This window comes from Scyliorhinus torazame, chromosome 21 (assembly GCF_047496885.1).
Source record: "Scyliorhinus torazame isolate Kashiwa2021f chromosome 21, sScyTor2.1, whole genome shotgun sequence".
Lineage (NCBI taxonomy): Eukaryota > Metazoa > Chordata > Chondrichthyes > Carcharhiniformes > Scyliorhinidae > Scyliorhinus > Scyliorhinus torazame.
In genome coordinates this window covers 69,605,354-69,630,738 of record NC_092727.1, presented here as the reverse complement: position 1 = coordinate 69,630,738, position 25,385 = coordinate 69,605,354, and positions in this window count along the sequence as shown.

Genomic DNA, 25,385 nt, shown 5'->3' with positions numbered 1-25,385 from the left:
ATGGCAAGATTCTTGTAGTGTGGATGAGCAGAGAGATCTCGGTGTCCATGTACATAGATCCCTGAAAGTAGCCACCCAGGTTGTGAGGGTTGTTAGCTTTTATTGGTAGAGGGATTGAGTTTCGGAGCCATGAAGCCATGTTGCAGCTGTACACAACTCTGGTGCTGCCGCCTTTGGAGTATTGCGTGTAGTTCTGGTCGCCGCATTATAGGAAGGATGTGGAAACATTGGAAAGGGTGCAAAGGAGATTTACCAGAATGTTGCCTGATATGTGTCGTGTTGGGTGCTCTGCTACACAGACGAACCAACACGGTTGCGGATGATACAACTCAGTTTTATTACTAACAATAACAACATCTGTAAACTGGTTACTCTGGTTCGTTCATTACCCTCTAACCTGTGGACCTAGCCCTAACACTATCTTAGAGAAGCACTCAGCACATGTTGAATGTCTGAGTGGCTTGCTGAGAGCTCTGTGCCCCGAGCTGTCTCCTGCTGGAATGAGCGGGAAGTGCCGTGTTCCCCGTTTTATAGTGTATATGCTCTTGCCTGTGATTGGCTGTGATGTTGTGTGTGTATTGATTGGTCCGTTGATCTGTCCATCAATGTGTATGTATGTTTGCATGATATTTATCTGAATATCATGACAATATGGAGGGAAGATCTTATGAGGGAAGGCTGAGGGACTTGAGGCTGTTTTTGTTAGAGAGAAGAAGGTTAAGAGGTGACTTAATTGAGGGATACAAGATGATCAGAGGATTAGATAGGGTGGACAGTGAGAGCCTTTTTCCTCGGATGGTGATGTCTAGCACGAGGGGACATAGCTTTAAATTGAGGGGAGATAGATATAGGACAGGTGTCAGAGGTAGGTTCTTTACTCAGAGAGTAGTAAGGGTGTGGAACGCCCTGTCTGCAACAGTAGCGGACTCGCCAACACTAAGGGCATTCAAATGGTCATTGGATAGACATATGGACAATAAGGGAATAGTGTAGATGGGCTTTAGAGTGGTTTCACAGGTCGGCGCAACATCGAGGGCCGAAGGGCCTGTACTGCGCTGTAATGTTCTATGTTCCATGTTCTGCGATGAGCTCTGGTGCCCCGCATTGATTGATAACGTTAGACTCCTGTCCATGGTAGCACTTCCCACCATCCGCCTGGGTGATCCCTGCATGCGAGCTAGCCATTCCAACTCATTTTCCCATTGAATCCTCAGGGTGACCGAGGTGGGGACGGTCAGGGAACTGCAACTCAGCAGGGTCTCACATCCTTGCCCGTGGCCGACCTCCACCCAGTGACTTCCCTTTCCTTCGGACCGCAAACCTTGTCCAGGGCCCTCTGCTCTTCCACGGTGAGAGTCCAAGGTCCGCCAGCCCCTCTCCAGGGCCGGGATTCTCCGCCGCTGTGATTCTCCGTTATGCTGGTGCCCGGGGGTTTCCCGACGGCTTGGGGCTGACCCACAATGGGAAAACTCATTGACCGGCTGGTGTAACGGAGAATCCGGTCGGGGCAGAAATGTGGCGCGTCAGAGAATCCCGCCCCAGATTTCTCCCGCTCCCGGCGGTTATGAGCAGCATTCTCCTGGGGGGATGGGGGGAAGGAAACAGAAAATAACACTGTTAGACAGTCCGATGCATGGAGCCCAGGGGGTGGATAGCTGGTGGCCTCAGCGGCCTGCGCACCCAGCCATGACGACCGGCATGGATGCTGACATGCGATGCAGGGTGGGGGTTCGGCCAAGTGGAGGTGCGGTTGGGGGGGGGGGGGTTACGGGTGTGAGGGAAAGGGTTGGTGCCAGGGGCACAGTTCTGTTTACTCACCCTGGCTGCCCTGAGGAAGTCGTGCAGTTTTTTTCCGGCACTGCTGGCTGGTCCGGACAGTGTTGCCCACGGCGCTGACCGCCTCTGCCACCTGCGCCCAGACAGGGTGAATGGCAGCGGCTGGAAGCCTCCTTCTCGGGCCAGGGTACACGGTCATCTGCCTCTCCTTCACTGCATCCAGGAGGGGATTGTGTATGTGTGGGGAGTGAAGTGTGTATATAAAACTGCAGCTTGTCAACCTCAGGAGTGTCAATCTTGAATCCTGCACCGTTTCTCATTGGAATTAATTGTGTTCCATGTGGCGCCAATGCTAGCCTCTTAACAGTAACTGAATTGGTCTCGGTGCAGCACCAGTTTTGCTGTTGTGGAACTCCACGAATTCTGCGCCAGGTCAACACTTAGTCTCAGAAATGAAGAATTTTGCCGAATATCTCCAATTATCTACGCCCCAGAGAATTCCCAGAAATCATAACAAAATCCCATTAGGCCTCTCCTTGTAAACATAAACATGGTTTTAAAGAATGATGATCTCACTTTTATGACATTCTAATCGTACCCTAACCTAGGATATATATATATATATATATATGCACACATTTATATATATATATATATGTATATGCCAATTTCTGACAATCATCACATGACTCAAAATATCATTTCGCCGAACTCCCCAAAGCAGAACAGCAGGGTTCGCAAAGTGACACATGACACAGAGAACGTGAAGGCTGAAAGTGATGACAATGAGCAGTCTGAAGGAATTGTACTAGTCATAGTGATGAGTGTTTTAGTCATGCATCCACTTAACTGTGCATTGCTAGATAGTGGTTGTACTTCAGCAGTTTGCGAAACAAATGAAACTTGAGATGGAGCATGACAAAGCAATTGTTTTTGAACAGTAAAGAATCTGTAGTTTATCCAATCAGGACATTATTGCATCCCCTTAATAAAACCTAATCGGAATGTTAGAGAAGTGTTTGTGGCATCAAGTGATAAGAATTGGAGGGAATAAAAGTAAATGATCTTAAAGCTGCTTTGTCCTTTCTTGTCAAAGACTAAAAATCCTGTGAAAGGATGCATGTTTAGTTGATGAGGAGTATGCAAGGCTCGTCAAAGAGATTAATGCAAAGTATTAAATATGTAAAAAAGATCAGAAAGGCTGACCAAGTAAGCTTTCCATTGGTCTGTGACTGTCATGTGAGAGTACCTTTAAGAAATGGGTGTTTATAAATGGGTGTGTATATAAATATCTGTAGTGCGAGTACCTTTAAGAAATGGGTGTTTACTACTGCAATGATGTCAGAGTGGCTGGAGCTGGACTGTCTGTCAGCATTTTACTTTCGTTTTTGAGCAGGCTGCAGGGTGTGTTTTAGTTTAGTTTTCAGAGCTGGATAGTTGCAGTCACAGCCAGAAGGTGTATGAATCTCTCTCTGTAATCTAAAGACTGTAAATCGATTCTGGTGATTTAAAACTAATAACAGTAGTGACTTTAACCTGATGTGCTTCTGGTAAAAGGTGATTTAAGTCTTATGGATGTTAAAAAGGAAAGCTTAAAGGTTTACTTAGTGCTGTATTCTTTGGGGGTTGTATTTGAATTAATGGTTGCTAAGATGTTCACTGTATGTTTTAAAAAGGTTAACTTGAGTTCATAGAATAAACATTGTTTTGCTTGCAAAAAATACTTTTCCATTTCTGCTCTACCACACCTGTAGAGAGGGTCGTGTGCTCCCCATACCACAATCTATTAATAGTTGTGGGTCAGACAAACTCCATGATACACTTTGGGGTTCTCTAAACACTGGCCCATAACAAATTGGGGCTCATCCGGGATAAAAGTCTATCTAACTATCTACGGGCAGCATGGTAGCATAGTGGTTAGCACAATTGCTTCAATGCTCCAGGGTCCCAGGTTCGATTCCCGGCTGGGTCACTGTCTGTGCAGAGTCTGTACATTCTCCCCGTGTCTGCGTGGGTTTCCACCGGGTACTCCGGTTTCCTCCCACAGTTCAAAGATGTGCGTGTTAGGTGGATTGGCCAGGCCAAATTGCCCTTAGTGTCCAAAAAATGTGAAGTGGGGGTTACTGGGTTACAGGGATAGGGTGGATACGTGGGCTTCGGTGGGGTGCTGTTTGTAAGGGTCAGTGCAGACTCAAAGGGATGAATGGCCTCCTTCTGTAAATTCTATGATTCTGTTGGATTGGCTTAGTGAACTTAAAGACAGTGAGGGGTGAGCATAATGTGGGTGCTTTTCAGGTGTGGTATTTTAGTTTAAGTGGGGAGTGTGTTGTGCACAATGGCTCTTTCAGAAGCTCTGAAGTTTTTGGGGGTGGAGATGGTCACACGCAGTACCTTAAGGACAGAGACTAACAGCAGACTGTTAGATTTGGCAAAAACATTGCAGTTAACATTACCTGAGAAAATGCGAAAAGATGAGGTAATTATCGTGGTGGCTAAGCATTTAAAGTTGCCTGAGATACAGTCTGACTCATTGGAAATGGCAAAAATCCAATTGCAGATTAAACAAATGGAACAGGAGAAAGAATTAAAGCAGCTTGAATACGAAAGAGAGGAAAAAGAAAGAGAGAGAGAAAGTGGAAAAAGAAAAAGAAAGAGATAGAGCGGAATGAGAAAGAGAGAGAGAGGAAAAAGAAAAGGAGAGAGAAGAAAGAAGAAAAGAAAGAATAGCCCCAGCAGAACAAAATGAAAGAGAAAGGGAGATACAGATCAGGGAAAAAGATAAAGAGAAAGAGTTTGAACTTCAGAAAATGGCCATGAAACATGACAGTCAGTTAAAATTGGCAGATGTAAAGGGAAACGTACAGTTGGTGGATAGTGATGAGGATAGTAAGAGCGTCATAGTCGAAGGCTTGGTGAGGATCTATTTAAATATATCCAAGCATTGCCAACGTTTGATGAGAAGGAGGTAGAAGCCTTTTTCATTTCATTTGAGAAGGTAGCTAAACAAATAAAATGACCACAGGACATGTGGGTATTATTGATTCAAACAAAGCTGGTAGGTAGAGCTAGTGAAGTGTTTGCATCACTATCGGAGGAGGTATCTGAGTCCTATGAGGAGGTGAAAAAATCCATCTTAGGTGCATATGAACTGGTGCCTGAAGCTTACAGACAAAGGTTTAGATATTTAAGGAAGGAATTTGGTCAAACATACATGGAGTTTGAAAGGCTCAAACAGAGTAATTTTGATAGGTGGATAAGGGCTTTGAAAATAGACCAAACGTACGAAGCTCTCGGAGAAATTATACTTTTGGAGGAGTTTAAAAATTCAATTCCTGATGTCGTGAGAACTCATGTGGAAGAGCTGAGGGTTGAAACTGCGAGATTGCCAACAGAAATGGGAGATGATTATGAATTAGTTCATAAATCAAAGCTTGGTTTTCGACATCAGTTTCAGCCTGTGAGGGATAGTAACTGGGGACATGAGAAATACTCAAGTGGTAAAGGTAAAGGATCTGATGGGAGATAATATGGAGAGTGTACCTCAGATTAAAAAAGAAATCCAGGAGGGTGGAAGAGTCATGAAAAGTTTCAAATGTTTTCACTGTAATAAACTAGGCAATGTAAAGTCACAGTGTTGTTGGTTGAAGAAAAGCACTGGGAAGGCTGATGTGGTAAAACAGGATAAGACAGTGGGGTTTGTTAAAGTGGTAAAGGAAAGCCCAAGTGAAGCGAAGGAGGTGCAAAGGATTGTACAGCCTGATCAAGAGGTGATTGATAAGAAGGTGCCAGATCTCTTTAAAGAATTTACTTGTGTGGGTAAAGTTTATTCATGTGTATCAGGAGGAATAGGTAAAGAAGTCACAATTTTAAGAGATACGGAAGCTAGTCAATCTTTAATGGTAAAAGATGAGGAGTTATGTAGTCTGGGAAGATTGTTGCCAGAAAAGGTGGTAATATGTGGAATTCAGGGTGAGCGGAGTAGTGTTCAATTATATAAGGTTGGAAAGTCCACTGAAGAGTGGTGAAGTGGGAGGAGTAAGAGAGAAACTATCTTGTCCAGGAATACAGTTTATCTTGGGTGATGTTATAGCTGGATCGCAGGTGGGAGTGATGCCTACTGTGGTTGATAAGCCAGTGGAAAATCAGACAACAGAAGTGTTGAAGGACGAATATCCTGGGATTTTTCCAGATTGTGGAGTAACAAGGTTGCAAAGTCACAGGTTAAGACAAGAGGAGAAATCAAAGGGTGAAGATGAAGTTGAAGTGCAATTATCAGAAACAATTTTTGATCAGATGGTTGAAAAGGAACAAGAACAGGTGGAGGATGAGGCGGATATTTTTAGTTCAGGAAAATTGGCGGAGTTACAACAAAAAGATGTAGAAAGAAAACGGATGTATCAGAAAGCATACACGGAAGAGGAATCTGCGTGTATACCAGAGTGCTATTACCGTAAAAGTGATGTCTTGATGAGTAAATGGAGACCTTTACATATGCAGACGGATGAAAAGTGGACAGAATTTCATCAAGTAGTATTGCCGGTAGGGTATAGAAAGGAGGTGTTGCGAGTTGCACATGAGGTACCAGTGGGAGGTCATTTGGGAATAAGGAAAACTCAAGCTAAAATCCAAAAGAAAGTTATTGACCTGGACTATATAAAGATGTAGTTAAATTTTGTCAATCATATCACACATGTCAAGTGATAGGGTAACTTCAAGCAGTGATAAAACCAGCACCCTTAATACCTATTCCAGCATTTGAGGAACCTTTTACAAGGGTCCTAATTGATTGTGTAGGACCGCTTCCTAAAACAAAAAGTGGGAATCAATATCTTTTGACTATAATGGTTGTGTCTACTAGGTTTTCAGAGACCATTCCAGTGCGTAATATTACAGCTAAAATGATTGTGGAGGAGTTACTTAAATTCTTTCCTAGATATGGACTACCCACAGAAATACAATCGGACCAAGGATCAAATTTTACCTCAAGGTTATTCAAAGAAGTTATGGATAGATTAGGAATAAAACAATTTAAATCAACTGCGTACCATCCAGAATCGCAGGGAGCGTTAGAAAGGTGGCATCAGACATTAAAGACAATATTGAGGGCTTATTGTCAAGATTATCCAGAGGATTGGGATAAAGGAATTCCATTCATACTGTTTGCAATTATGGATGCACCTCATGAGTCAACCAAATTTAGTCCTTTTTAACTAATTTTTGGTCATGAAGTAAGAGGACCACTTAAATTGATCAAGGAAAAATTGGTGAGTGAGAAATCAGAACTTACATTATTGGATTACGTGTCAAATTTTAGGGAACTATTAAATAGAGCAGGTGAATTGACTAGACAACATTTAAAAGTTGCACAAAATGTAATGAAACGGGTAGCAGATAAGAAATCCAAAGTTCGTAGTTTTGCCAGCGGAGATAAAGTTTTAGTATTGTTTCCAGTCGTAGGTGAGCCTTTAAAAGCTAGGTTTTGTGGACCTTATCAGATTGAAAGGAAATTAAGTGAGGTGAATTATGTGGTAAAAACACCAGATAGAAGGAAAACTCACCGAGTGTGTCATGTGAATATGCTTAAAAGGAATTTTGAAAGGGAAGGAGAGAAAAAGGTGGAGGTTTTAATGATTCTAACTCAAAGTGATGAACCAAATCCAGATGACTGTGAATTTGACATACCTCAAATTAAATTGGAAAACGAGGGTGTTCTTAAAAATTGGGATAAATTGTTGAGTTACCTTCCAGAGAAAAAACGGACTGACCCGAAAGAGTTATTGATATCACATGGGCAAGTTTGTAGAGATAATTTGGGAAGTACTAAAATGGCTATACACGATGTAGATGTGGGAAATGCTGTTCCAATCAAACAACATCCATACAGACTTAACCCTTTAAAATTGGCACAGGTTAAGAAAGATTGAGAATATGCTTTAAAATGACATAATTGAAGTGGGTTGCAGCCAATGGAGCTTACCCATATGATGGTACCAAAACCAGATGGTACCCAACGGTTGTGTGTGGACTACAGAAAGGTTAATGCAGTTACAAGAATGGACTCTTACCCTATCCCACGTTTGGAGGATTGCATTGAGAATGTGGGACAATCAGCTTTTATTTCCAAACTGGATTTACTTAAAGGTTACTGACAGGTACATTTATCCGAAAGGGCAAAGGAGATTTCAGCTTTTGTGACCCCAGATGGTATATACCAATTCAAAGTTATGCCATTTGGCATGAAAAACGCCCTAGCCACATTGCAACGGTTAACTAACAAATTTGTTTCAGGATTACCCAATTGTGTGGTCCACATTGACGATCTGGTAATTTTCAGCCAGACACGGAAAGAACATTTAAAACATCTGATGGAGTTATTTGATCGACTTCAGGAGGCGGGTTTGATGATAAACTTAGCCAAAAGTGAATTTGGAAAAGCCTAAGTCACTTGAGGAGTTTCCGAAACCTCAAGACAAAGGGAAATAATGCGATTTCTTGGCATGAGTGGATTTGATCGAACATTTGTGCAAAAGCTTTGTAGCGTGATTGCTCCACTGATGGACTTGCTGAAGAAGCGTAACAAATTTCAGTGGACAGCGGAGTTTCAACAGGATTTGACTGCCTGAAAGCTGTGATAACCAATGCTCCTGTGTTGGAGAATTACAAGGGACTCTGTGATCAGATTGAACTAAAGTATCTGACTTTAAAGAGAAATGCCGAGGCATAGAGAAATGGACGGATTGTGCAGAGATCTTCTTGTTCAAATGAGACTGTCAATTGAGAAGGATTTCAGTTGGAGGAAGAAGAACAAAAAAAAAATGGACTATATTATTATACCTATTTGCATGTGTTGTTTTTTTTAATGAAAAAGTATATTTACTGTGTGCATTTCTTAAAGGATAGTGAAAAGGTGAAAAATGAAACCATCTTGAAGTTGATGGTATTTTTTTTTCTTGGGGGGAGGTGTCATGTGAGAGTACCTTTAAGAAATATGTGTTTATAAGTGGGTGTGTATATAAATATCTGTAGTGAGAGTACCTTTATGAAATGGGTGTTTACGACTGCAGTGATGTCAGAGAGTGGCTGGAGCTGGACTGTCTGTCAGCTTTTTACTTTCATTTTTGAGCAGGCTGCAGGGTGTGTTTTAGTTTCGTTTTCAGAGCTGGATAGTTGCAGTCACAGCCAGAAGCTGCATGAATCTCTCTCTGTAACCTAAAGACTGTAAATTGATCCTGGTGATTTAAAACTAATAACAGTAGTTTCTTTAACCTGATGTGCTTCTGGTAACAGGTGTTTTAAATTGTATCGATGTTAAAAAGGAAAGCTTAGTGTTGTAGTCTCTGGGGGTTGTATTTGACTTAATGGTTGCTAAGATGTTCACTGTATGTTTTAAAAAGGTTAACTTTAGTTCATAGAATAAACATTTGTTTTGCTTTTAAAAAACACTTCCATTTCTACTCGACCACACCTGTAGAATGTGCCGTGTGCTCCCCATACCACAATCTAGTAAAAGTTGTGGGTCAGGTGAACTCCATGATACACTTTGGGGTTCTCTAAACCCTGGCCCATAACAGTGATTTCAATGTTTTTGTGCATTTCAAGGTATGAGACAAAGCCAAAAATATTTTCATGTTACACATTATGGACATGGCAACCAGATTTAGTGTTTTGACAGTAAAACAACTTAAGGACAAAAGAAAAACAGTTCATAAAGTCATGGAGAAATGGAGAGGGACTGGCCTTGAAACATTGATTCAGTGTCTGACTGACAATAGAGGAGAATTTGTTAATGAGTTGAAAGACATGTGTGAAAATATGAACATTCTGGTTATGAACACCACAGCTGAAAGCACTTTCAGCAATGTACTCTGTGAAAGGAATCACACGGAGATCGATGAAATGCTGCATAAGATATTAAGACCTGCTTAAGACCAACCAAACTGCAAGTTGACAACTGGACTGACATGGGTGGTTCATGCAAAAAAATTCACTTCAGATGGTTGAAGGTGCAGCCCCTATCATTTGGTCTTTGCTGGAATCCCAAATTACCCTCTGTGCTGGGTGATAGTCCACGCGACCGAGAGGGGATGATGATTAGTCCCATTTCATCCTGTGCATTTTAGTGATTCAAGCAGGGCCGAGGGCTTTCTTCAAGACTGAAGCCTTGGGGAAAATACAGAGAGCCCTGAGGTATCGTATGAGACTGCCTGAGATAGTCTTTAATTCTGTGGATATGATGTACTTCCAAAGAGTGGGCCATAAGGAATCGAACGGTCCTGGTCATAGGGTGTGATGGTAAAACAATGAACAGTCAATATGGTAATCAGACCATGGTAGTTCATTCCACACGATTAATGGATTCATTTCAAATTCTCAGAACCTGAACAGCTCAAAGAAGGCAATGAGGCATCCTGTACATCACATACTGGTGTGTTTTGTGATGACAGTCCTGAGGAACAGAATACAATAGATCAGGGGGGCCTAGATAGGCAAACGTACATTCTGCAAGGGTCCAAAGAATGGAGGAATGTGACTATTATGGGAAGGGCAGGGAAAGCTACTGACAAATTTAAATATTGGTTAAATGTTCAAGATGTTACACAGAACACTTGCCGCTAGTTTTGACATATTTGGAACGAAGCAGTATGATGAAGCAGACTAAAGTCCAGGATGTTGTCAGGGCAATTAAAACATGAAAAAAATAAGGATGAAGAAATGTATACTGAAGTTTCCATCCTTGGATGACCCAAAGAAGATGAAATTAGTTATTATTAGTGATGATACTTCATGCCAATCTTACTGATTTGTATGCATGTGCAGTAGGTTTCTTAATATTTTTGGGTGGGTGAAAATGGGCAATGTTGGCCTTGCCGTGACAATTGACATGTGTATTTAGAATATTAATCTGTAATTTAATTGGATGGTCAAATATGTATATATATATATATTTATTTTTTTAATAAATTGAGTACCCAATTATTTTTTTTCCAATTAAGGGACAACTTAGCGTGGCCAATCCACCTAACCTGCACATCTTTGGGTTGTGGGGGCAAAACTCATGCAGACACGGGGAGAATGTGCAAACTCCACATGGACAGTGACCCAGGGCCGGGATTCCAACTCGGGTCCTCAGTGCCATAGGCAGCAGTGCTAACCACTGTGCCAAGTGTCGCCCTTGATGGTCAAATATATAATGAACTTCTTTGAAAGGATTTTTAAAGCAAGAAATTACACTGACTTAAGATGTCTGTCACAGGGAACCTGACATATCTGGTATTACAAGTTGGTTAGTTTCTGGAGGTTTCCAGTGTGAATTATAATTGAGATATGCCAAGGCAAACCTAGAGTTGAATTTCATACCTGCTGATACCAAGAATTAATTCAAAGATTAATTGTACTTTTAACTGACTCTTATCATTCGTATTTTTATAAAGCTATCTTGTAGGCAAAGACAGAACGTCTACCAGGTCAATGGCTCTTTATAAGGTGTTACCCGTAGGAAAGAATGGTCTGTTTAGAAGTGATGGCTGGACAGTAAATTAATTAATCACCTGGGCCATCATACAATAGGTGATGAGCTAATCAGTTACCTTCTATGGAAAGCTCATTATTGAAAGAAAAGTCAGAATCAAAATTTTGAAATGTTTGCTTTTAGGAAGTCTGGGAGAAGTCTGCAACTTGATTCGTAACAACACCTCTTTCTGTCCTCTCTCAATTTGAGATCCATATCTCTGTTACATTGTAGAATCCATCACAAAGATGAAGAATTTCAACCAGAAGGAACTTCAGGTGCAATCTCGTCGACTTTTGGAAAAGGCAGGTTGTGGTTTAAAAGAGACTTTCGCCAAAAATTGCAGTTACATAGGCCTCAACACCAATGGAATTTTAATACCACCATGAAAAAAACTGCCTCGGCCATGAACACCAGCGAAGGACTCATAAACAGTGAACTTCCTTTTTTTACCTTTTATCATTGAACCTTAATTTGGTTAAAAGCTAATATCATGCACTGTGTAACTTGTAATGTTGCATGTTTGTGAGCATGTTGTGAAGTTCGAGATATATGTTTACCTTTTTCAGCATCTTTACATTGTATATTGGCTGGATTTTTAAGATAATAAAAAATGAATTCCTTTTGTGTTTAAACTCAAGATAGCCTGTCAGACTGAGTAATTTGCAATCAGCTCATGAACGGGTTAAGTACAGATATTGGATTAATACTTCCATCTTTATAAATTACAAAAACACCCTGTTACGATCAACTGAGGGTGAGAAAGAAAGGCTGAATCCTGGTTCATGGCCTCACTGGTTGGTAACACTCTGTAGCCTGGGTAGCTAAGGAAATAAAAAGGATTGTTGAAATTTCTTAAGCTGTGGAAACATTGGTCTTGTGAAAGCAGTGACTATGGGATCCTATTTGTCAACTGTTATCGGCGAAATTCTATAAAATGGGCATACTGAAAAGTTTTTCCATTTAATATTAGGTAGATAGTTATTCATCATGGAATACATGCTACAAAGTACATGTTACAAAAAGTGTAAGTGAGAAAAGATTAAGGATTGACTTTGCTAACAGGACACAAATGTTAGAACAAAACAAAATCTCCAAGATCAGTACGGTTGATGCAAGTTGTTAGCATACTGTTGTAAATCCTTGGTCTGTCCTGTCTTCCTTTTATACTTCTGTCCTGGCTGCCTTTAATCTACAATTTTATTGCTAGCTGCTGCAAAACGAAACACTAATGGACTTGCCAGAACTTCCCTTTTAGGTTCGATGGCAAAGCCCGTGATGTCAGTTTCATAGACATGGCAAGCAGCCAATCAGTGTGGCTGAGGTTCTGAACTGTCTCCTATTGTTGCTTGTAATACTTGGAGCCATTCAGAATCTTCCAGAAGTAAGGTGGGTTACCTGGAGAGCTCCATTTTGTCCTCAGTTCTGAATAGGATTCAGCCTGGAAGCAGCTGGAAGGCTGTCCCTCTCTCTCTGCTCTATCGCTCTCTCTACCGGGTGATTTCTAAAACCTTCTAGCCAGATCTGTGAAGGCTTTCCTAGTGAAAAAACACATACAGCAATCAGATCTGTGAAGGGCACTTCTGGAGTAGGAAAGGAAAAGTCTCCCACCAGGTCTGTAACTTTTTAATCCTCTGCCTGGAAGGCTGGGAAGAGCACAAACTGAAGACTCTGTCTGTAACATAGTGGAGTGTCCGCATAGAAATCAGACAAAGGGGAAAATCAGTGATTCCTCAGGTATGAAGCTGCATAATTTCTCAGGGAGATGAGACCTCCATCTGTTGGCCAAAGATCAGAATTGCATTGGGCAGCATGGTAGCATGGTGGTTAGCACAATTGCTTCACAGCTCCATGGTCCCAGGTTCGATTCCCGGCTTGGGTCACTGTCTGTGCGGAGTCTGCACGCTCTCCCCGTGTGTGCGTGGGTTTCCTCCGGGTGCTCCGATTTCCTCCCACAGTCCAAAGATGTGCAGGTTAGGTGGATTGGCCATGCTAAATTGCCCTTAGCGTCTAAAATTGCCCTTAGTGTTGGGTGGGGTTGCTGGATTATGGGGATAGGGTGGAGGTGTGGGCTTGGGTAGGGTGCTCTTTCAAAGAGCCGGTGCAGACTCGATGGACGAATGGCCTCCTTCTGCACTGTAAATTCTATGATGTCTATGATCTGAATCTCCTGTGTACAGCTCCATCCAGTGGTCAAAGGATGGAACTGCACCGACCTGAATCTCTTGAATAAATCTATTTCCCAGAGGCCACAACCGCAGCAGTGAAGATTCATCTCAAACCTTTTCCTTTAATCCCCAGTTTCTTTAATCCCCCATTACCCTTACTGTGTGTCTGTCTTGTGTGTGTCTGGGGTGAGGATGATATCGAGTTTTGAGATTAGGTAGACTGAGAGATAATTGTCCTGTTATTTGTTTAAACATTCAACTTTTCCTCATTATTAATAAACAGCTTGTTAACATTTTACGTATAAATCTGGTGTCTGTAACTCAGTGGAGCAATCAGGGGGTGGTGATCTCAGGAAAACACAAATTATTATTTACTTCACTTATGTTGGGACTCCGGGGACTGTGGGGTTGGAACTGACTGCGCACTCACCCAGGGTGTCGCTACAAAAAGTATAAGTGAGTAAATATTGACTTTGCTAGCAGGGCATAAATGTCAGGGGGGAAAAAGAAATCTCCAAGATCAGATGAGTTGATGCAAGTCATCAATTATCTGATTGTTTCATGGAAAGTAGTGCCTGTACCAAAAGGTTATTAGGATCCAAGAACATGGACATCTTGTAATGGACGGCTTGCTTAATTGAGAACGTGGAAAATCATTTTTTTCTTCAATTTGTTATGAAATACTGTTTGTGAATATTGTTTGTTAAGTTTTATTTAAAAAGAAAAATGGAATGTGTTAATTGTAGAAACTAAAGTTAAGCATATATGGGGTCACTGATTGAATAATAGCTCGAGACACTTATCGAAACATAGAAACATAGAAAATAGGAGGAGAAGGAGGCGAATCGACCCTTCGAGCCGGCTCCACCATTATAATCATGGATGATCATCCAACTCAATAGCTTGATCCCACCTTCGTCCCTATATCCTTTGATCCCTTTAACCCCAAGTGCCATATCTAACTCCTACTTGAAAACATACATTGTTTTGGCCTCACCTGCTTTCTGTGGTAGAAAATTCCACAGGCTCACCACTCTCTGGGTGAAGATATTGATCCAAATCTTTGTCCTAAATGGTTTACCCTGTATCCTCAGATTGTGACCCCGAGTTCTGGACTCCCCCGCCATGGGGAGCATCCTTCCTGCATCTACCCTGTCTAGTCCTGTTAGAATTTGATAGGTTTCTATGAGATCCCCTTCATTCTTCTGAACTCCAGCAAATACCACAGGGGTCAGTGCTATATTTCCCTCTCCCAATCTATAGTCATTCAGATAATAATCTGCCTTCCTGTTTTTGCTACCAAAGTGGATAACGTCACATTTATCCATATAATACTGCATCTGCCATGCATTTGCCCACTCACTCAACTTGTCCAAATGATACTGATGCATCTCTGCATCTTCCTCACAGCTTACCCTCCCACCCAGCTTTGTGTCATCTGCAAATTTGGAGATATTATATATAGTTCCCTCATCTTAATCATTAATATACATTGTGAATCGCTAGGGTTCTTGCACCAATCCCTGCAGTACTCCACTAGTCTATGCCTGCCATTTGGTAAAAGACCCGTTTATGCCTATTCTTTGTCTCCTATCTGCCAACCAGTTTTCTATCCATCTCAATACATTACCCCCAATCCCATGAACTTAAATTTTACACGCTAATCTCTTGTGTGGGACTTTGTCCAAAGCCTTCTGAAAGTCCAAATAAACCACATCCACTGGCCCTTGCCTCGTCAACTCTACTAGTTACATCCTCAAAGAATAGATTTGACAAGCATGATTTCCCCTTCATAAATCCATGCTGACTCTGTTGGATCTGCCATTGTTTTCCAAATGCTCTGCTAGAAAATCTTTGATAATGGACTCTAGCATTTGCCCCCTACCGACGTCAGGCTAACTGGTGTAAAATTATTTGTTCTTTCTCTACCTCCCTTGTTAAATCATGGAGTTACATTAGCTACCCTCCAATCTATAGGACCTGTTCCAGAGTCTATAGAATCTTGGATGATGACCACCAATACATCCACTATTTCTAGAGCCACTTCCTTAAGTACTCTGGGATGTAGATTATCAGGCCCTGGGGATTTATCAGCCTTTAATCCCATCAATTTCCCCAACACTATTTCCCTATCACTACTGATTTTCTTCAGTTCCTCCCTCTTACTAAACCCTGTATTTTCCAACATTTCTGGTACATTATTTGTGTCCTCCTTTGTGAAGGCAGAACCAAAGTTTGTATTTTGTTGGTCAGCCATTTCTTTGTTCCCCATTTTGGGCAGTGCAGTGGCACAGTGGTTAGCACTGCTGGCTCACATTTCCAGGGTCCCAGGTTCAATTCCGGCCTCGGGTGACTGTGTGGGTTTCCTCCGGGTGCTCCGGTTTCCTCCCACAGTCCAAAGACATGCAGTGTAGGTGAGTTGGCCATGCAAAATTGCCCCTTAGTGTCCAAAAAGGTTAGGTCAGGTTGCAGGGTAACGGGGATAGGGTGGAATCCTGGGCTTGGGTAAGGTGCTCTTTTCAAGGGCTGGTGCAGATTTGATGGGCCGAATGGTCGCCTTCTGCACTGTACATTTTATGATTCTATGATTATAAATTTCCAATTGTTTCTAACTGTAAGAGATCTACATTTATCTTCACCAATCTTTTTCTCTTCACATACCTATAGATGCTTTTGCAGTTAGTTTTACGTCCCATGCAAGCTTACTCTCCTACTCTACATTCCCCTTCCAAAAAGGTTAGGAGGGGTTATTGGGTTACGGGGATAGGGTGGAAGTGAGGGCTTAAGTGGGTCGGTGCAGGCTCAATGGGCTGAATGGCCTCCTTCTGCACTGTATGTTCTGTGTTCTTATTCAGCCCCTTTGTCCTCCTTTGCTGCATTCTAAACTGATGCAAATCCTCAGGTCTGCTGCATTTTCCAGCCAATTTGTATTTCACTCCCTTGGATTTAATACTTGGCTGGATTCTCTGTTCGGGAGATGATGGATGGGATTCATCGTTCCCCAATGCCGATTTCTCAATTGGCGATTGGGCAGGGAATCCCTACTGATGTCGAAATCAGGGGTGGTGCCTGTTTGATGCAGCTTCTGTATGCTCCGCCCCCTCCGAAATGGCGTCATCACGTAGCACGCCACATGCCTTTAGGACAGCGTTAGCTCGCCATCTGCAGGCCCTCCCCCGATACTCCATCCCCGATGGGCTTAGTTCCCGACCGCGCAGTTGATGTGTGGTCTCAGCGATCGGGAACCCGGCATGGCGGCTGCGGTAGGTGTCCAGTGCTGCCACAGTTGTGTGGGAGCCATGCTGATGGCCGGTGGGGGCTTCCGCGAGGGCTGGGGGGACTGATGGGGGTTGGTTAGGGGGGTGCCAAGGGATGGCTAGGGGGGCACAATCTGGCAGGTCAAATCCACGCACGGACGGAACCATGTTTTACGGTGCGACCGCTGCAAGTCGTTGCACGTGCATGTGCAGCCACGGACCCAGCCATTCTCCAGGCCTTTATATTGTAGGAATATTGTGGGTTTTACTCACTACGGCTGCTAGCCCCTCACCGGTCGCAGGATCCGTAAGTGTCGGTGCCAAATCTTTTGTCGTAAAATGCCACAGTTCCTCAGCACTTAGTCTCAAAAACGGTGAATCCACCCCTTTGTTCTCCCGCTGCTGCTGTTTTATTTTGGCACTGGGAGCGGCGTCCAGAAGCAATTCAGTGTCATAAGAAATCGGCATCGGGGAACGGTGAATCCCGTCCATCGTCTCCCGAACGGAGAATCCAGCCAAGTATTAAATCCAAGAGAGTGAAATACAAATTGGCCGGAAAATGCAGCAGACCTGAGGATTTGCAATAGTTCAGAATGCAACAAAGGAGGACAAAGGGGCTGATTAAGAAGGCAAATTGATACATGGCGGGATCGCAAATTATTCCGTCTTGAATCCCACTATCGGGCCACCATTTTGAGCAGGCAACCCGATAGAAAGGGCCGGCCGCTGACCCTTCTCCCCCCACAATGCAAATATTGCCCCCCCAATAAGTAGGAGTATCCTCTCCTTCCCCCCCCCCCCCCACCACCAAGGTAATTGCTGGGTCACCGACTCCACAGAACGCACGCAAAAGGGTGACCCACCCCCTACCAACTCGACCTCAGAGACCCCCATCAAAGACCCCACCAGAAGGCCCAATCAGAGGCCCCTGACGGATCCTCCTCAAGATACCCCCATCAGTCCCGTCTCACAGTTAAGTGCTTTCTGCTGAGAAAAAGAGGAAGTGAAAGCACTTAACCCCTAAATGTTTATAAACATTGCGGTTAGGTTCAAACCAGGGTTTTATTTAATAATAACAGCAAAAAGAAAAGAAAAGAAAGCTGTAAATAAAGGAATAAACAGGGAATAAATGGAAGGTCCCTTACAATGAGCTCTTTGAACATTTGCCATTCTCTATTCCCCATCATCCTTTTAAATAACATTCCACAATCTATCGTAGTCAATTAGTGACTGATACAATTCTGGTTTTCTTTAATTAGATTTAGGGCTCTAATCGCAGAATCAACAATGCCACTCTCCATTTTGATGAAGAATTCTAACATATTATGGTCACTCATCCCCAAGGGGCTTCGCACAACTAGATTGCCAATTATTCCTTTCTCATTAAAAACTAGGATGGCCTGTTCTCTAGTTGGTTCTCTCGTTGGTTCCTCAACATATTAATCCAGAAAACCTTTGTGTATATGGTCCAGGAATTCCACCCTTAAGGCATTGTTACTAATTTGATTCACACAATCCAGAGCAGATTAAAGTCACCCATAATTACAGATGTTCCTTTATCGCATGGATTTCCAATTTCCTGTTTAATGCCATCCCAACGTCACCACTACAGTTTGGGGGTCTATATACAACCCACACTACCGTCTTTTGCTCCTTGGTGTTTTTCAGCTCTACCCATATAGATTCCACATCATGAAAGCTGATTGCGGATTCTCCAGCCCTAGGATGCCCAGAATGTGTTCATCGATGGGACAGGGAATCGGGCGACAGGGCAAAATCAGGATCGGTACCAGGCGCCAACCCAAATGCCATTCTCTGACATTGCTGTCAGCATGAACGAGTTTATGTGGATGCTAGCAGGAGTGTGGAAATAAATGTTAATGGAAATAAATGACCCATTTGCATCTATTTCGCAGGCCCAGAGCCCTATGCTCCACCCTCCTGTGATCCTCAGGTCCTCGCGGCCTGGAACAATGTTGAGGAGGTTGACTGGTAATCTCTACAATTATGGCCCTGGCAGGTGGACACTTGGCCCACCGTGAGGTCGACCGCTAAGGCCCCACTTGTAGAGACCATCTGAGGCCATTGCCCACCCCTGCACCACACAAGGGTCTGAGTGCTGGGGGGGGGAGGTCTGTGTGTTGGGGGGTCTGTTTGTGGGAAGGGTATGTGGAGGGATCTCCTTTAGGCTGGCAGTCCCTGTGGGGTGTACCCCTATTACAGGGGTCCCTGGGGGTCCCCCTATTGCAGGCTTCCCTGTGGGGGTCCCCCAATTACAGGGGTTTATCTGGAGTGGGGAATACTCAGGTCTTTGAGTGAATATTTTCACCCCTAACATTTGGCGTAGTTGGCAGGATGTTGCTGAGCCGGACACCGCTCGACCTTGTGGACAAGGCGAGTAGTCAAACCTTTGACCATCAGAAATTAGAGTCACTCAGCGAGACGGATGGACGGTGAGGTAACATCCAACAAATCTGGTATCAAGGCCAAGTGAGTAAAAGACTCAGTTTAAAATGTCTTCTTTTTGGTTTTGTTTTGTTGGTCTGTTATACCATTTTCTTTAGTACAAATTGGCTGCTCAAGGACCCATGCTGAGCCTGAATTAAGGGGGCAATTGAGCTCTCATGTTGGGAATCCGAGACGCACAGACTTTTGAGTGAATAACAGGTCGCAAAATTTATCGTGACACAGTGCCAAGCCAGGACCACCACCCTACGGGAGTGGACGATAGGTAAAGCTTCTGAGCACAGTCGCCTAGTCACACCGGATACGCGGGTGATAGAGATGACACGGTTAACACATCATGGAAAAGAGAGGCATGAGGTCCCCCGGGGATCCATGAGTCTGGCGTTCGGGTAAGAGCAAAATACTCGGGTACAAAAAAGAACAATAATCAAAGATGGGTGGGATCCCGTACAGCCTCTGTGGAACAGAGAAAATGGTGAGATACACAGAAGTGAGATAAGACAAATAAAGCAGAAGTCATCTTAGTCCACCAGTTAGAAGGACAAATTAAGCCTTCACACCATTTGGAAAACAGGCTAGTTTAAAGGAATTGAGCTCTCACTCCTTTAAGCATAGCAATAAAGCTAGTAAAGATAGCAGCAGTACAGGTTGTGCAAACTGGCAAAGAATCACAGAAAACTGCCAACAATCACGGCTAATGACTGTCCTGGAATGTCTAAAGGAGAGGGAAAAGAAATATGCTCCCTGGAAATGGACATTATAAATCAACTAAAAGTTTAGACATGTCCAAAGGACAGGAAAAAAAAATCAAATAAAGTAAAGTCCAAAAGATCAGAAAGGGGCTGAAACGCTCGATCAGCTTTTTGTTCAGAAATAGCTGAGGATGACAAATCCCCTCCCAAAACGAGGAGTAAAGTCTAAAATAACTTCAGATCATTTCAAGCCATCCAGATAAACTCGGCAGTAATTTGATTCATTTGAAGCAAAAAAAAAACATCCAGTAATATCTCTTTCAAACACTAGTTAAATAGCGAAAGAATAAATAATGTTTGAAATCATGTCAAGACGCAAATGGCATCATTCCAAGTTCTCCGCCTGTTTCGATTCTGTACAAAAATTTAACCATTTCAGCAAGCAGGTCATCTGCACAAAGAAATATGCGTCTCTCAGAATAGCTAATGTCTATAAAATTAATTTGTGGAAATTGACTTAAATGGAATAACACAGATCAAGTTTTATGACGAAGGAGAATGGAAGATTTTGTTCAGTATTTAATTAAGCGATTGTGAAATTGCCGTCTCTTTACTCTGATATTTGCAACCTGTGAGAATGTGTGTGTGTTCAGTCTGTGGATGTTAATATCTCTCTGCTAAGATTTATCTTCTGAGAAAGTAACCTTGGGTTTATAATCTGGAATTTTAGAATAGGTTCCAGAAGGATTTTTTCCTAACTTATTTTGGTGTGTCGTCTGACATTGTGATTTAAAGGTCATAGTTTGAGTGTAGTTAACACATTTTTCTTTTCAAAGGCTATCATTGACATTTCCAGGGTAATTTTGATACACAAGGAATTTTAATCTGGGTACAAAATCACGTATGTAAGAATAAGAAAATATTAGTTTTATGGTGTTCATTGGAAGTTAGGATAGTTGAAATACATATGACAGTTGCAATACATATGATATATGATCAAGCCGGGGTTTCATTAGTTCAGGGTTAAAACTTCCCTGACACAAATACTTTATAATCATTAGTGGAGTAAAACTAACCTTTCTCACGACGCAGATTTTTAATTCTGAGATTGCAGAATTAAGCGTAAAGGACATATGGGTAAATAAAATATGTCCATGATCATGTTTCTTGTTTAAACAAAAGTAGGGTGGTGACAACATGACGTCTGGTAGAGAACCACGATACAGCACAAAATTGGTTCAGTCATATATTCAATAACTGTTTGTGTTTGATATTTAAAATAAATGTTTAAAATTAGCTTGGAAATTAAAACTTCAGACAAAATGTGAAGCTGTTTTTTAAAAAGGAAAAACACACAGCTCTGATTGAAAGCAAATCTATATTCCAAAAAATACATAGTTCTCTGACACTTGATATACACTCCCCGTGTGTGCGTGGGTTTCCTCCAGGTGCTCCGGTTTCCTCCCACAGTCCAAAGATGTGCAATTTAAGTGGATTGGCCATGATAAATTGCCCTTAGTGTCGGGTCGAGGTGTTGACCTTGGGTAGGGTGCTCTTTCCAAGAGCCGGTGCAGACTCGATGGGCCGAATGGCCTCCTTCTACACTGTAAATTCTATGATAATCTATGATTAATCTAGGACAAAGGTTCGGCACAACATCGTGGGCCAAAGGGCCTGTTCTGTGCTGTATTTTTCTATGTTCTATAACAGGAACTTGGCAGCAATCCAGCACTCCCGTGCTGGGTTTGCTTGTCCACACTCTGAGCTCTTGTTTGTAATTCTGATAAAGTAATAAAAAGACAAAACAGCTGAAGATGTATTTTTAATTGGAACTTCCAAATCTTCAGTTTTGAATTGTCAGATATATTCAGATTAGTTAACCCACTCTGTCCCATGCAGAATGGATCGTTGGTGTTAGAACATAGAACATACAGTGCCGAACTTTACAAGTAACTACAAGTGCCACGATATTTGCAGTAGCTTCAGCAATTTGAGACAGTCGAGTTATTGTAAACTGGCTAATTAACCAGGCAACTGCACGTCAAGGTCGGGTTCAAACGCGACAGAATTAGGAAAATAGTTATGAAAGGTTTTTAATATATATATAAGAACTACTAACCCCTGCATAACACACATGTTCGGCCCATACAGGAAAAGCTTTATACGGACAACATCCAACACCTGGTGACGACCAGGACACTTTTCCACTTTTCCTTTAAATTTTTAGGTTACTTCACTTCACAACGTACACAGGATGCACGAACCAAATGAACTATGGTGCTTTATATAATTTTATTGACGGGATGTGCATCCCAGCAGCCAGAGACTGGACCAATGATATAGTTTATTTTAATGCTTGGCTGCAGCTACATTCGGGGAAAGACATCGGATGCGTATACAACTTGTGTCTGTACTTCTCGCGCATTCCGGTATTGTTTATAATATGAAATAAATATGTATAGTGTTTTAAGTAAGGTTGTTATGAAGCAGGGCGCCAATGACATGTGTGCCACTAGATTTTGAGGGCGTGACAAACTACACAGGGTTAGAAGAGGCATAATCAATGATGCAGTGACATGACTCAACACAGAAACTTCTATGGTAAAGCCACGAGACATACGAAGGTTAAATGCGAAGGTGGAACAACTTACAGGAATAAGGAAGAGAATATTAGGGAAAGCAGAGAAAGGTCTAGCCAGCTTCGGGGAAGAGGGCCTGGATATACAATTGAATAGGACAACAGTGTTAGGTACACACACTAAGACATTCAACATTGATTAACAAACTCATTGACCAAGGAAGGGAGACAGCCGGAAGGCTCTGACAGGGGCAGCTAAGACACAACCTTGATCTGATCTAAAGGGGGAGGTGCCTGACTGAATAGACAGCCTGCAACTGGCTAAGCTAGCCAAATGTCAAGGGGCGCTGGACAACCATACTCTGAAGGGAGTAACAGAGTATACTCAGCGATCCCAGACTGGAAAATGGACGAGATGACGGGGGTACATAGAACATAGAACATTACAGCGCTGTACAGGCCCTTCGGCCCTCGATGTTGCGCCGACCTGTGAAACCATTCTAAAGCCCATCTACACTATTCCCTTATTGTCCATATGTCTATCCAATGACCATTTGTATGCCCTTAGTGTTGGCGAGTCCACTACTGTTGCAGGCAGGGCATTCCACACCCTTACTACTCTCTGAGTAAAGAAACTACCTCTGGCATCTGTCTTATATCTATCTCCCCTCAATTTAAAGCTATGTCCCCTCATGCTAGACATCACCGTCCGAGGAAAAAGGCTCTCGCTGTCCACCCTATCCAATCCTCTGATCATCTTGTATGCCTCAATTAAGTCACCTCTTAACCTTCTTCTCGCTAACGAAAACAGCCTCAAGTCCCTCAGCCTTTCCTCATAAGATCTTCCAGGCAACATTCTGGTAAATCTCCTCTGCACCCTTTCCAATGCTTCCACATCCTTCCTATAATGCGGCGACCAGAATTGCACGCAATACTCCAAATGCGGCCGCACCAGAGTGTTGTATAGCTGCAACATGACCTCATGGCTCCTAAACTCAATCCCTCTCCCAATAAAAGCTAACACACCGTACGCCTTCTTAACAACCCTCTCAACCTGGGTGGCAACTTTCAGGGATCTATGTACATGGACACTGAGATCTCTCTGCTCATCCACACTGCCAAGAATCTTACCATTAGCCCAGTACTCTGTCTTCCTGTTATTCCTTCCAAAATGAATCACCTCACACTTTTCTGCATTAAACTCCATTTGCCACCTCTCAGCCCAGCGCTGCAGCTTATCTATGTCCCTCTGTAACTTGTAACATCCTTCCGCACTGTCCACAACTCCACCGACTTTAGTGTCATCTGCAAATTTACTCACCCATCCTTCTACGCCCTCCTCCAGGTCATTTATAAAAATGACAAACATCAGTGGCCCCAAAACAGATCCTTATGGTACACCACTAGTAACTGGACTCCAGTCTGAACATTTCCCATCAACCACCACCCTTTGTCTTCTTCCAGCTAGCCAATTTCTGATCCAAACTGCGAAATCACCCTGAATCCCATGCCTCCGTATTTTCTGCAGTAGCCTACCATGGGGAACCTTATCAAACGCTTTACTGAAATCCATATACACCACATCAACTGCTTTACCCTCATCCACCTGTTTGGTCACCTTCTCAAAGAACTCTATAAGATTTGTGAGGCACGACCTACCCTTCACAAAACCGTGTTGACTATCTCTAATCAGATTATTCCTTTCCAGATGATTATACATCCTATCTCTTATAAACCTTTCCAAGACTTTTCCCACAACAGAAGTAAGGCTCACTGGTCTATAGTTACCGGGGTTATCTCTACCCCCCTTCTTGAACAAGGGGACAACATTTGCTATCCTCCATTCTTCTGGCACTATTCCTGTAGACAAAGATGACTTAAAGATCAAGGCCAAAGGCTCAGCAATCTCCTCCCTAGCTTCCCAGAGAATCCTAGGATAAATCCCATTCGGCCCAGGTGACTTATCTATTTTCACACTTTCCAGAATTGCTAACACCTCCTCCTTATGAACCTCAAGCTCTTCTAGTCTAGCAGCCTGAATCTCAGTATTCTCCTTGACAACATTGTCTTTTTCCTGTGTGAATACTGACGAAAAATATTAATTTAGCACCTCTCCTATCTCCTCGGACTCCAAGCACAACTTCCCACTACTGTCCTTGACTGGCCCTACTCTTACCCTAGTCATTCTTTTATTCCTGACATATCTATAGAAAGCTTTAGGGTTATCCTTGATCCTACCTGCCAAAGACTTCTCATGTCCCCTCCTGGCTCTTCTTAGCTCTCTCCTTAGGTCCTTCCTAGCTAACTTGTAACTCTCGAGCGCCCTAACTGAACCTTCATGTCTCATCTTAACATAAGTCTCCTTCTTCCTCTTGACAAGTGTTTTGACTGCTTAGTAAACCACGGTTCCCTCACTCAACCACTTCCTCCCTGCCTGACAGGTACATACTTATCAAGGACACGCAGTAGCTGTTCCTTGAACAAGCTCCACATTTCCATTGTGCCCAATCCCTGCAGTTTTCCTCTCCATCCGATGTATCCTAAGTCTTGCCTCATCGCATCATAATTGCCCTTCCCCCAGATATAACTCTTACCCTGCGGTATATACCTATCCCTTTCCATCACTAAAGTAAACGTAATCGAATTGTGGTCACTATCACCAAAGTGCTCACCTACCTCCAAATCTAACATCTGTCCTGGTTCATTACCCAGTACCAAATCCAATATGGCCTCGCCTCTCGTTGGCCTATCTACATACTGTGTCAGGAAACCCTCCTGCACACATTGGACAAAAACGGACCCATCTAATGTACTTGAACGATAGCGTTTCCAGTCAATATTTGGAAAGTTAAAGTCCCCTGTTGCTTTCGCTCCTATTCAGAATCATGTTTGCAATCCTTTCCTCTACATCTCTGGAACTTTTCGGAGGCCTATAGAAAA